The sequence below is a fragment of the Agrilus planipennis genome, unplaced genomic scaffold (genome assembly GCF_000699045.2).
Source record: "Agrilus planipennis isolate EAB-ADULT unplaced genomic scaffold, Apla_2.0 scaffold145, whole genome shotgun sequence".
Taxonomy (NCBI): Eukaryota; Metazoa; Arthropoda; class Insecta; order Coleoptera; family Buprestidae; genus Agrilus; species Agrilus planipennis.
The window spans coordinates 108,008-118,926 of record NW_020440372.1 but is presented as its reverse complement, the minus strand read 5'-3'; positions in this window follow the sequence as shown (position 1 = coordinate 118,926).

The following is a 10,919-nucleotide window of genomic DNA, read 5'->3' as shown; positions in this document are numbered from 1 at the left end:
GTAGGGTAAGATAACCGATTCTAGCACAGAGGAGTAGGTAAGTGACGAAACGTGTAACTGTTAAATGGTTACTATTAAACGGTTGCTGTTACTGGTCACATGATGTTATTGGCTCTTGACGATGTCAGTGAGTGTAAGCATTAATACGTATATTGGTTGTATTTATACTACAAAGAATGCGGTTTTAAATAGAAGTTATTAGGTTGTGAGAGGGAAAGAAGTAGGAATACGTTAGGAGGAGGGAGAAGGTGGTTGAGTTGGACAGTTAAATGTTATGTCGATAATTAAATGAAATGTTGTTAAGGTTAACGATTATTTATTTTGATATAAATAAAGTATATAAGTGCTACAATCAAAATATTGAATAATAAAATTAAATCAAAAGTGCTTACAACTTGTGAAAATAAGAATGAGTCGGTGATATAACCCTTTGATACAGAGCCCTCTCTGTTTTCAGCTTCATGAAGGTGAATCCATCGGCTTTCAATGCATTTTCGAGACTGTCCATCTTTTTCAATGAATGCAAGTTTTACAGAGTGCAGGTTTTCCACGTTTTCAATGGTATAAATATTTGTACCATTCACATACAATAACAGATCCCCAATTTTTCATCCATGCACAAGGTACATCAATATCATTATTAAAATTTTTACAAACATAGGCTTGATCACCAATTGTATTATCAGATCGTGAAATGTAAAGGGTGTTGTTATATAAACATGTTAAAATCAGCAACGAGGATACACTGATCATGATTGGTTTTTCCATTAAAAATGAGATAAGGATCTTTTTGGTTTTTTGTTTTCATGGAAAGTGGGAAATCTTCAAAAGGCACCCAGCCATGCGTACGGCTGGGTAGTGTCGGATTCCTGAGAAGGATGTCCTCGGACCTCTACCCCTCTACCTCAGGCCGTTATAGGAACAATTAAGGTTCTCTTCAGCCAATTGTTGTTCAGAGTTTTGTGATTGTGTTTTTAAGAATGCGTTTGTGTGTGTGTGGGTGGGGGGTATTTTAAGGAGTTGGGAAGGTTATCCAGGTAATTGAGGTATTTGTCAGGGAGGTCGGGAGTGGTTGCCAATAATTTGACAGGGGGGAAGGGGATTTTGTTTTTTGTTTTTTGTGTAATCCTTCGGGGTATGTGGGAAAGCGTTTTTGTTGTGATGGGGTTGGTGTTTTCGATGACTCTTTTAGTGAAGTTTGTTTGTAGTGTGTTTATGCGTGTGGGGATTGGTGTGATGTCAATGTTATCGTATAATGTGTCGGAAGGAAAGAATCTATTTAGTCTCGCGATTTTATGATGATGAATACGAAGAACGTGTTCTTATTGCATTGCCCCTCCAGAGATACCTGTTTTAGTGGAAGGGGTTTTAGGTACATAAGTTACGTTAGTAAACATGGAAACCACCCCGCTCGAGGAGGGGTTTTAGTCGGTAAAAGTCCGACACTACCCCCCTTCAGGGGGTGTCTTTTGAAGATTTCCCCTCCTCGAGCATAATCTAAACAAAAAAAAAAAAAACATGGAAACCTTTATCGAAAAGTTTAACAGTGTGCGGATGGGTTATGAAGAGAAGGAAATATGTTCTCTAACATCATTGGAAGTGAATCAAACGTATTCCATACAACGCTTCAAAAAGGAGCACACAAAGTGGTGTCCTCGTCTGTTAGCCGCTTTGTACAGCTTTGTCATATTTCTTTCCTGCAGACATACAGAAGCTTTTACGGATTCGGAAATCTAGGATATAAACGATAAAATAGATAAAAAAGTGGATCATCCATCGATTCGACTCAAAGAATTTGTTGGAAAAGCAGTTGATATAGAAATACAAATGTAAAATCCATAACGTTATGTAAGAGAATAAAAATCTATTTCGTATTTTAATGTGTTTTATTTGTTCAAAGTAGTTTATGAGTGTAAAGGCAACCAATATTTTAATAAAAGAACATTTTTATAAGCACAACTTGGTTCTACAGTTGTTTTACATAAATGATAAGAGCACACGTTAACTTTAAAATCAGCTACTAGACTTAAGAGAGATGGACATTCGATGTCTTCGATGTTAACAAAGGTAACATTAAGAAAGTATTCCAGTAACCATATTTTCTTTTGTAATCCCGTAACATATACAATTGTTGACTCCATCAATATAGGATGAATACTATCATAAATCTTAGAGTATGGATGATCACCAACGATTTTAACTTCTGTATCGAACTTGGAGGGTGCCCACGGAAATGGTGGTTCAAATGTGAAATGATAAATTGGCTCTTTTTTTAGCGCAACAAAAGCTACTTCCTTGAAAACAAATCGACTCTCACAACATTGAAAATCTTGTACATTTAGCATGAAAGTCATCGTGCTCACTGTTCAGTACCGGTAAAGAAAGTGAAATATGGATGTGGTCATTGGGTTTAATACTTCTTCAACCAAGTTTGTAAAGGGATTGTAACCTATCACGATCATGAATTATTAAACAGTAAGCTGCTGTTTTATCTGGTATATTGTGTTTAGTTTGAATTTCTAAACGAATATTGATACTTCCAGATTTCACAATTTCATATTGATAAGAGCAGTCTACTATTACAAGAGGAGCAATTGTTCGAAATTCTTTAGGATCGAATAAGGGTTCACTTACATTACCATGATACGATTGTTGAAAGTTAACATACATTTCGTACAAAACAGCAAATCTGGAAAGATCAAAATCTAAATTCAAATTATCATACAGTATAGTCGTCGTCTGGCAGCTATGCTGTTCGGACGTGTCTATGTTTTCTTAGCAGCACTACAACGAATCGAAAAGCCGTGAGTGCACGCGCTTGTAAGTCGATGGAGCCGTAGTCAATGCTGCAAAATGTTTAACGCTAACGTGGCCCCGCAAACCCCGAGTCAATCGAATCATGGGTGGATCACAGTGGGTAATAATAAAAAAAGAGGCAGAAATATCCCTGATTCGTTTGAAATTCCGAATAAACAGCACTCTACCATAACAGACTATTGACTGGGAGAAAGTGAAACGTCCAACTCTTTCAGTCCTCTCGGCGAAAATCAGGACGATAAAAATTCCGAGGAAAAATCCTTCCAGGATAACACACCAACCAGAGAGTCACCTCCGATATTCGTCTGCAGGACCAACGTCGTCAAACCACTGCAACAACTACTGGATGAAGTCGCCAAGGAGCAGTATAGCTTCAAGGTCATCGGTACAAATCAAGTGAAAATACAGCTGCTAAAGACGGAGCTCTACATTCTCGTCATAGAAAGATTAAAAAGTAAAAGAACCGAATTTTTCACATACCAAAAAAAGCAAGATAAACCTTTTAAGGTTGTGCTTAGAAACATGCATCACTCTGTTGATGTGGATGCTCTTAAAAAAGAAATCGAAAGCTTCGGTCACCGTGTGCTGAGGATCTCAAATATTAAATTCCAGCTCAACACCTCTATTTTATATAGACTTGGTTGTAAGTGAGAACAACACATTTAAAATTAATAGACTAATGCACTGTGTTGTTAGCTTTGAATCCCTGTATAAAAAGAGAGGCATTCCTCAATATCACACGCAGAAGTATTGTTTCAAAGTGCCAGTATGTGTAAAATGCGCGAACTATCACGACATGAAAGAGTGCCCTTTCAAGGGAAAAATAAAAGAAATGGTCTGTGCAAATTGCGGTGATGATCACCTCGCAAGTTATAAAGGCTGTCCGGCGCGCAGGGAACTTCAACAAAAAAATGTTACCGACATTGAGACCAAACTTACAAACGAATCAACAGCAGCAGCAACAACAACAGAATACATACATTACTCCAGGTTTTACTTACTCTCAAGTCATCGGCTCCAAAGGTGAGACAGACGGCAACGTAAGTATACAGTCAAATCAAAACAAAACAGATAGCACATGTATTGCCCGTCGTGTAGAAAAACTCGAGGGTCTAATGTTTCAAATGATGACTCGCATAGATTCGCTTATAAACCTAATAACTACGTTATTGGGTAACAACGCTAACAAAAATCAAAATGCCGCTTAAAATAGCAGCCTGGAATTCAAACGGTTTACCACAAAGATTTCACGAATTGAACTCATTTCACTAGTAAAAATTTTTTAAAAATACAAAATTACAAGGCTTATTTTACCAATTTTTCTGGCAATAAAGCACACGGTGGCACGGCAATAATATTCAAGACAACAGTTCAGCATCACGAAATGGATAGCTTTCGAGAATAATATCTTCAGGCGAACAGCATAACAATCGAGGACCAGCAAGGACCGCTGTCAGTTGCTTCGATATACTGCCCCCCCCCCAAGTACAACATCAGTCAAGAAATGTTTACTGAATTTTTCAAAACATTAGGCAACAGATTCATTGCCGCAGGTGACTATAATGCTAAACACCCATGCTACGATAATGAAAGAAAAATTTTCGGTAATGTCTACTCGGGAACCCACTTACTGGCCTACAGATAGAAACAAGATACATTTTGCAGTCATCGGAGGTATCAATAATAATTATTTCAAAGCAGGGTAATGCTTTGACCTTTCGTCCGACCATTCACCTATAATTCTAAACGTATTTAAGCACTTTTATAATGTTCAGATCCCCAGTTCAATCATTAATAAAAATACCGATTGGAATGTATTTAAACAGAGAAAACAGCTTAATCTAATTTTCAAAAAAAAATGTACTGGTTATTAGGAAGAAGATCTCAAATGTCAATAGAAAACAAAATTCGTTTATACTTGGCCATCCCTAAACCAGTATGGACTTATGGAATTAAACTGTGGGACACCGCATCGAAATCAAACATTAATATTATAGAAAGATTTCAAACTAAAACCTTAACAAATATTCTCAATGCTCCATGGCACGTGCCAAATGATCAAATCCATAAAGATCTGAAAATTCCACCTGTTCAAGCAGAAATTCTACCACACGTCTACAGCTATAAATAAAAGGTTCATCCAAACCAGCTTGCCAAAAAATTACCAATTTTAAAGAATAACAAATCAAGATTGACACGTTATAGAACAATTTAATAATATTTTTTTTTGTAGCAAAGTAACTATCTATTTTATTTTATTATATGTAATTTTTGNCAGAAACAGGAGTTAGGAGGGGTAGAGGTAGACCTGGATTAGATAACTCTTCGCAAATAGTTAAGGATGTGGGCTGTTCTAGTTTTAGGGAAATGCGAAGTTTAGTTCAGGATAGGAAAGAGTGGAGGTACGTGTCCAACCAGTCTTAGGACTGATGACCTTATGATGATGATGATGAATAGTGTGAATAAAGTGTTTTTCATTACGTGACATTTGGTGTCAGAAGTTGCATAAGAAAAGACCAAATTGCACGGTGGTTACAACGACTTCATGAATATGAGTTTGACATCGAGCATCGCCCAGACAAACAACGTGCCAATGCAGAATCACTATCCCGGAAAACTACAAACATAGTTCATCTGCGGAGAAGAGAGAAGAGCTGGTATTGATTTGTTGTAATCTAGCCACCGTTCAGCCCGAGAGATTCTAGGAAGGTAAGACTAGAGGACAGACGAAGACATTGGCCCAATAATAAGATGGAAAGAAGCCGATACCTCAAGTTCGTCGTGGGCAGATGTGAGACACCTAAGTCAAACAACGAAAAGTTATTGGTTGCAGTTTCCCTTAACTTGGCGTTTTTAAAAGAATATGGAAAAGTCCAGATAGAACCAGAAACAATCTCCAAAGGTACATCCGAAGAAGAGAATTTCAGAAGTCTTAGAAGTAGTCTACGGCGAAGGACATTTCGGCGTTACTAAGATTCCAGGGAAGGTACGCGAGCGATTTTATTGAGCATGAAGTAGAAGCGATGTGGAAGACTAGTGCAGGAAATGCTCGACATGCACCGACAATAAGGGACAGAAGCAAAGTTGTCGTGGACGAATGCTACAGTATAGTGTGGGAGTGCCATATGAGAGAATCGCAGTCGACGTGGCAGGACCATTTGCAATGACAGACTCTGATACATTTTAGTAGTCATGGCTTACTTTAGCAAGTGGCCTAAAGCATAGGCGATACACACACACACCGTTGTCGAAAAGCTTTTCAGTGTATGGATTAGTCGATATGGAATGCCAATGGAATTGTATTCCGATCAAGGCAGGAAGTTCGAGTCGATTCAAGAACATCATTAAACTAATGGACAGAACTAAAACGAGGACTACCCTCTTACGTACATCCAATAGTTGAACGATTTAACATTACTCTGGAGACAATTGAAGAAGTGTTGTCAAGTAACACTAAACTGATTGGGGCCGATACAAAACACTATTCCTTCTGGATTATAGATCCACCACCCAACACTAGCCAGCATTTTATTCGGAAAAGAACTCAAATTGCCACCGGACATGAAGTTTGGTAGTCCTTGAGACTCCCCAGGATCTACAGACGAATACGTGGGCGAACCACGAGAGATAACAACTAGAAGTCATCCATAATGCTGTGCTGGTTTTAGTAAAGGCGATAAAGTTTGGTTGTACAATTTATAAAGACGGAAGGACCGTTGCCTGAAAATATAACAAGCTTAGAATAGTTCATACAACGCATCAACGACGTTGTTTATCAAATAAGAAATATACATCGAAAGAACTTTTTATTTGAAGCTTTAATCCTCCACCATCTTTAAGGAAAACATATTAATGATTCTTTTTTTTGATAACAGATTAAATGTAACAGACATGTGCATTAAGCGTTTAATGAAGATCAAAGGAGACTTAATTCATGGTAGAGGAATTTCTGATTCAGTTTCTGCTAAATGGACGCTGATTATGCTCATTGCTCCAAATATTTCTGATTTATTGCAATATTGCAAAGTTTTTGTAATGTTTCGTTAGATATTGATCGAATTTTTCTCTAAATGGGAGCCTTTCACTTTTTCTCATTGACAACTGGCATAACTCTTTACGAGAAAATTAAATGCCATAAAGCTTTTGAAACGGGCTTGGAAATGATCTCGAGCATTGAATGATATACATTCCACTCTTTAACGTTTAAAAGAAGTCGTGTCATGCCCTTGCAATAAGTTATCATTAAAAAAATATTAAAGATAAGGATATCATTATAGATCCAATTTTAATCATTCAAAGAATAACTGTTACCATGTACGATAAGCAAGCCAAACTCGAGACGTATTTTAAATGTGAGCTGCCACCCTACTCTATGTCATTATTTTAAGATGTGATCTTCAGAAAAACTGAAAAGTCAAAGTTCTATGACACTTTTGAAGCTCGCCGCGATAAACCTTCTCAGGAAGATTTTATTCATGTAATCGATAGGGTATTATTTTTACATAAAGTAATATAGCCTCAAAACCGGACGTTTGAAAACATTTAAGAAGTACGTTAATTACGTAAAACTTCATTTTTTAGTATCTAGCCATGTAATTTTTGATGATTATTCTGATGATCCTGAGGATGTTAATAAGAGCGTGAAAGTGGGCGAACGTTATTTTTGAAAAGCAAAATTAATATGTCCCCGATAGCAATTTAACTAAAGCAATCAACTCAACATAAGCACAAGGTAAATTTTTATCTAATGAGGAAAACAAAAAAAATACATGAATTGCGTACGAAGCTTGAGATTGCTAATTTTAATAGATTTTGAGGATGCTGATAGTCTTAGTGTGTAAACAACGGTAAGGGTACGTAAACCAGCTCTGATTATTGCGGAGGATATAGACATTCTGGTTATTTTTTTCTCAAATCGTTTCTGCTAATAAAAATATTTCTTTCGAGAGCCTAGCGAAAGTAATAAAGCAGAACTTTGTGATTGTGAGACATTTAATCTGAAAATTTTAAAAAATTTGATTGTGTTTATCCATTCGTTTACAGGGTGTGATACAATCTCAGCTTTCCATTTTCAACCATAAATTAGTTAAACTACTTGCTTCTAAAGCGAATTTGTAAAACTAATATGCCATTTTCAATTGTCAAAATGCTTCGTCAGAGCAAAAATTAACACGTTGGTTTAAAAGGTGTTTTTCAAGAAACAAAAAACGAAGAGTATATACTTCAACATCATAAGGTCCTCAGTCCTAAGACTGGTTAGACACGCACTTCCCCTCTTTCCTATCTTGCGCCATGATAACACTTCGTATTCAAACGCACAAATATATACATTTTTTATATTTACAACATATTGTAATGTTCGTGGGTTTAACAAAATTAACTTCTTAGACTGATAACGATAAAAAAATATTTATTTACCCTAATAATAAAGAACTTAAAAACACTATTAAATTATTACTAAACTTATGTTATGAATTATTCTATTTATTTACTCTACTGTTGATATATCACTATTCATTGAGCTATTTATTTCACTGCTATCACTGTCAATTTATTTCTGGATTCACTTCACAACGGTAAATTTATTTCTTCCTTCACTTCTGCAACGGTCAATTTATTTCTACTCTACTCGGCGATCGTCACTTTCTTTAAATATTCTTTTGTTTACTTTCGGGAGCCTTCTCGAAACATCTGGATAGTTTCTCTTTTCTTTGACCTGTTTAACTGCTTTCCCAGAACATATTAGTTTTAGATTTTGTTTATCGAAATTGGAGATGATCCGGCAGACGGTTTCTTCTAAAGATTCTAACGAATCCGTTTCTTCAACCAGTAGTCGAACCCTTCCCTGTTTGCTATAGGCCCATTTAACAGTTTCGTACTCCAATGCACGAGCCAATGCGTCAGCTAGCGTCTTAGGTCGGTCAAGGCGTATTCGTTGTTGAGTGTCGCTGTCCCGAAGTCTATCAATAAATGCCTCTACTGCTAACCTTTCCATCAATTATTCTGGAGTGTTAGGATAGGCCAGTCGAGACAGTCTCGCAATATCGGTCTCGAATTCATGCAGGAATTCCGTTGGTTTCTGCTGACGGGTTTTCAGGTTTGATGTGATACACCGTTGTTAAATGAGCCCCGTCGTAGCGCAACTCTAACCGTTTTACCAACTGTTCATATTCCGCCAATTCATCCGGGGAAAGGGTGTTCAAAATGTCACATGCATCTCAACGAAGCGCAACGGTCAACGCAGTGGCTTTTTCTTCAGGCGCCCAGTTAATCGCCTTAGCAGCCGCCTCGAATTGCTTGTGGTATGTGGTCCGTGAGGACTTTCTGTCAAACGTTGGTGATTTTGCTCGTGTTCTTGACTCTCTACCGCTTCCTTGGCTGTTTTGGTTGGCTTCGTTGAGTGCACTAGATGCGCCAAGATCTCCTTCGCTTGGTTTTATCTTTCCATTAAAAATCAATTCAGCAATTTAATCTCTTGTTCCTTGAATATTTTTATTAAATTTTTCTTCCCTTTTTTCTTCCAATTTATTTTCCAAACTTTTACTGTTTTCTTCCAATTGACGATTCAAACCTTTACTATCTTCTTCTGATTCACGTTTTAAACTTTTACTATTTTCTTCCAATTCACGTTTCAAACTTTTACTATTTTCTTCCAAATTTTCTTACAATTTATTTTCCAAACTTTTACTGTTTTCTTCCAATTCATGCTTCAAACCTTTACTAGTTTCTTCGAATTCACGTTTCGGGATTTGCGACAATTCGTCTTCGAAAAGCAACGTTTCAGGATCACGGCCATCCTTTTATCAACGCCTCCGCGAGCCGCCACTGAAGTTCCGCTTTGTTACCGCTTGTCGTTTCATCCCGTTCTTACAATTCTCTTCTTAACTCGGATACTTTTAATTTGTACAACTTCTTTGCCATTGTAATGTCTTTTACTCAACCCCACACCTGACACCAGTTGTAATGTTCGTGGATTTAACAAAATAACTTCTTAGACTGATAACGACAAAAAGCTATTTATTTACACTAATTATTAAAGAACTTACAGACACTATTAAATTATTATAAACTTAGGTTATGAATTATTCTATTTATTTACCCTACTGTTGCTATATCACTAATTACTGCGCTATTTATTTCACTGCTATCACTGTCAATTTATTTCTACTCTACTCGGCGATCGTCTCTTCCTTTAAATACTCTTTTGTTTGCTTCCGCGAGCCTTCTCGAAACATCCGGATAGTTTCTTTTTTCTTTGAACTGTTTAACTGCTTTTCCAGAACGCAGGTACGACACACACATTTACAAATACGGCGCACATGAAGAAAGGCGCCCGCGGCTAGTCGGCAAATATATACACAAAACTCAAGTAGTGTATGATAGAGTCTAGGCGATGTCAGTGAGTGTAAGCATTAACACACATATTGGTTGTATGTATACTACAAAGAATGTGGATTTTGAAAAAAAAATATTTGGAGAGGGAAAGAAGTAGGGATACATTAGGGAGGAGGAAGAAGGTGGTTGATTTGGACAGGGTTTAAATGTTATGTCGATAATTAAAGGAAATGCTGCTAAGATTAACGATTATTTATTTTGATATAAATAAAGTATATAAGTGCTACAATCAAAATATTGAATAATAAAATTACATTAATAGTGCTTACAACTTGTAGAAATAGGAAAGAGTCGGTGATGTAACCCTTTGATACAGAGCCCTCTCTGTTTTCAGCCTCATGAAGGTGAATCCATCGGCTTTCAACGTATTTTCGAGACTGTCCATCTTTTTCAATGAATGCAAGTTTTACAGAGTGCAGGTTTTCCACGTTTTCAATGGTATAAACATTTGTACCATTCACATTTTTTAAAATAACAGATCCCCAATTTTTCATCCATGCACAAGGCACATCAATATCTTTATTAAAATTTTTACAAACATAGGCTTGATCACCAATTGTATTATCAGGTCGTGAAATGTAGAGGGTGTTGTTATATAAATATGTTAAAATCAGCAACGACGATACACTGATCATGATTGGTTTTTCCATTACAACTAAGATGATGAATACGAAGAACGTGTTCTTATTGCACTGCCCCTCCAGAGA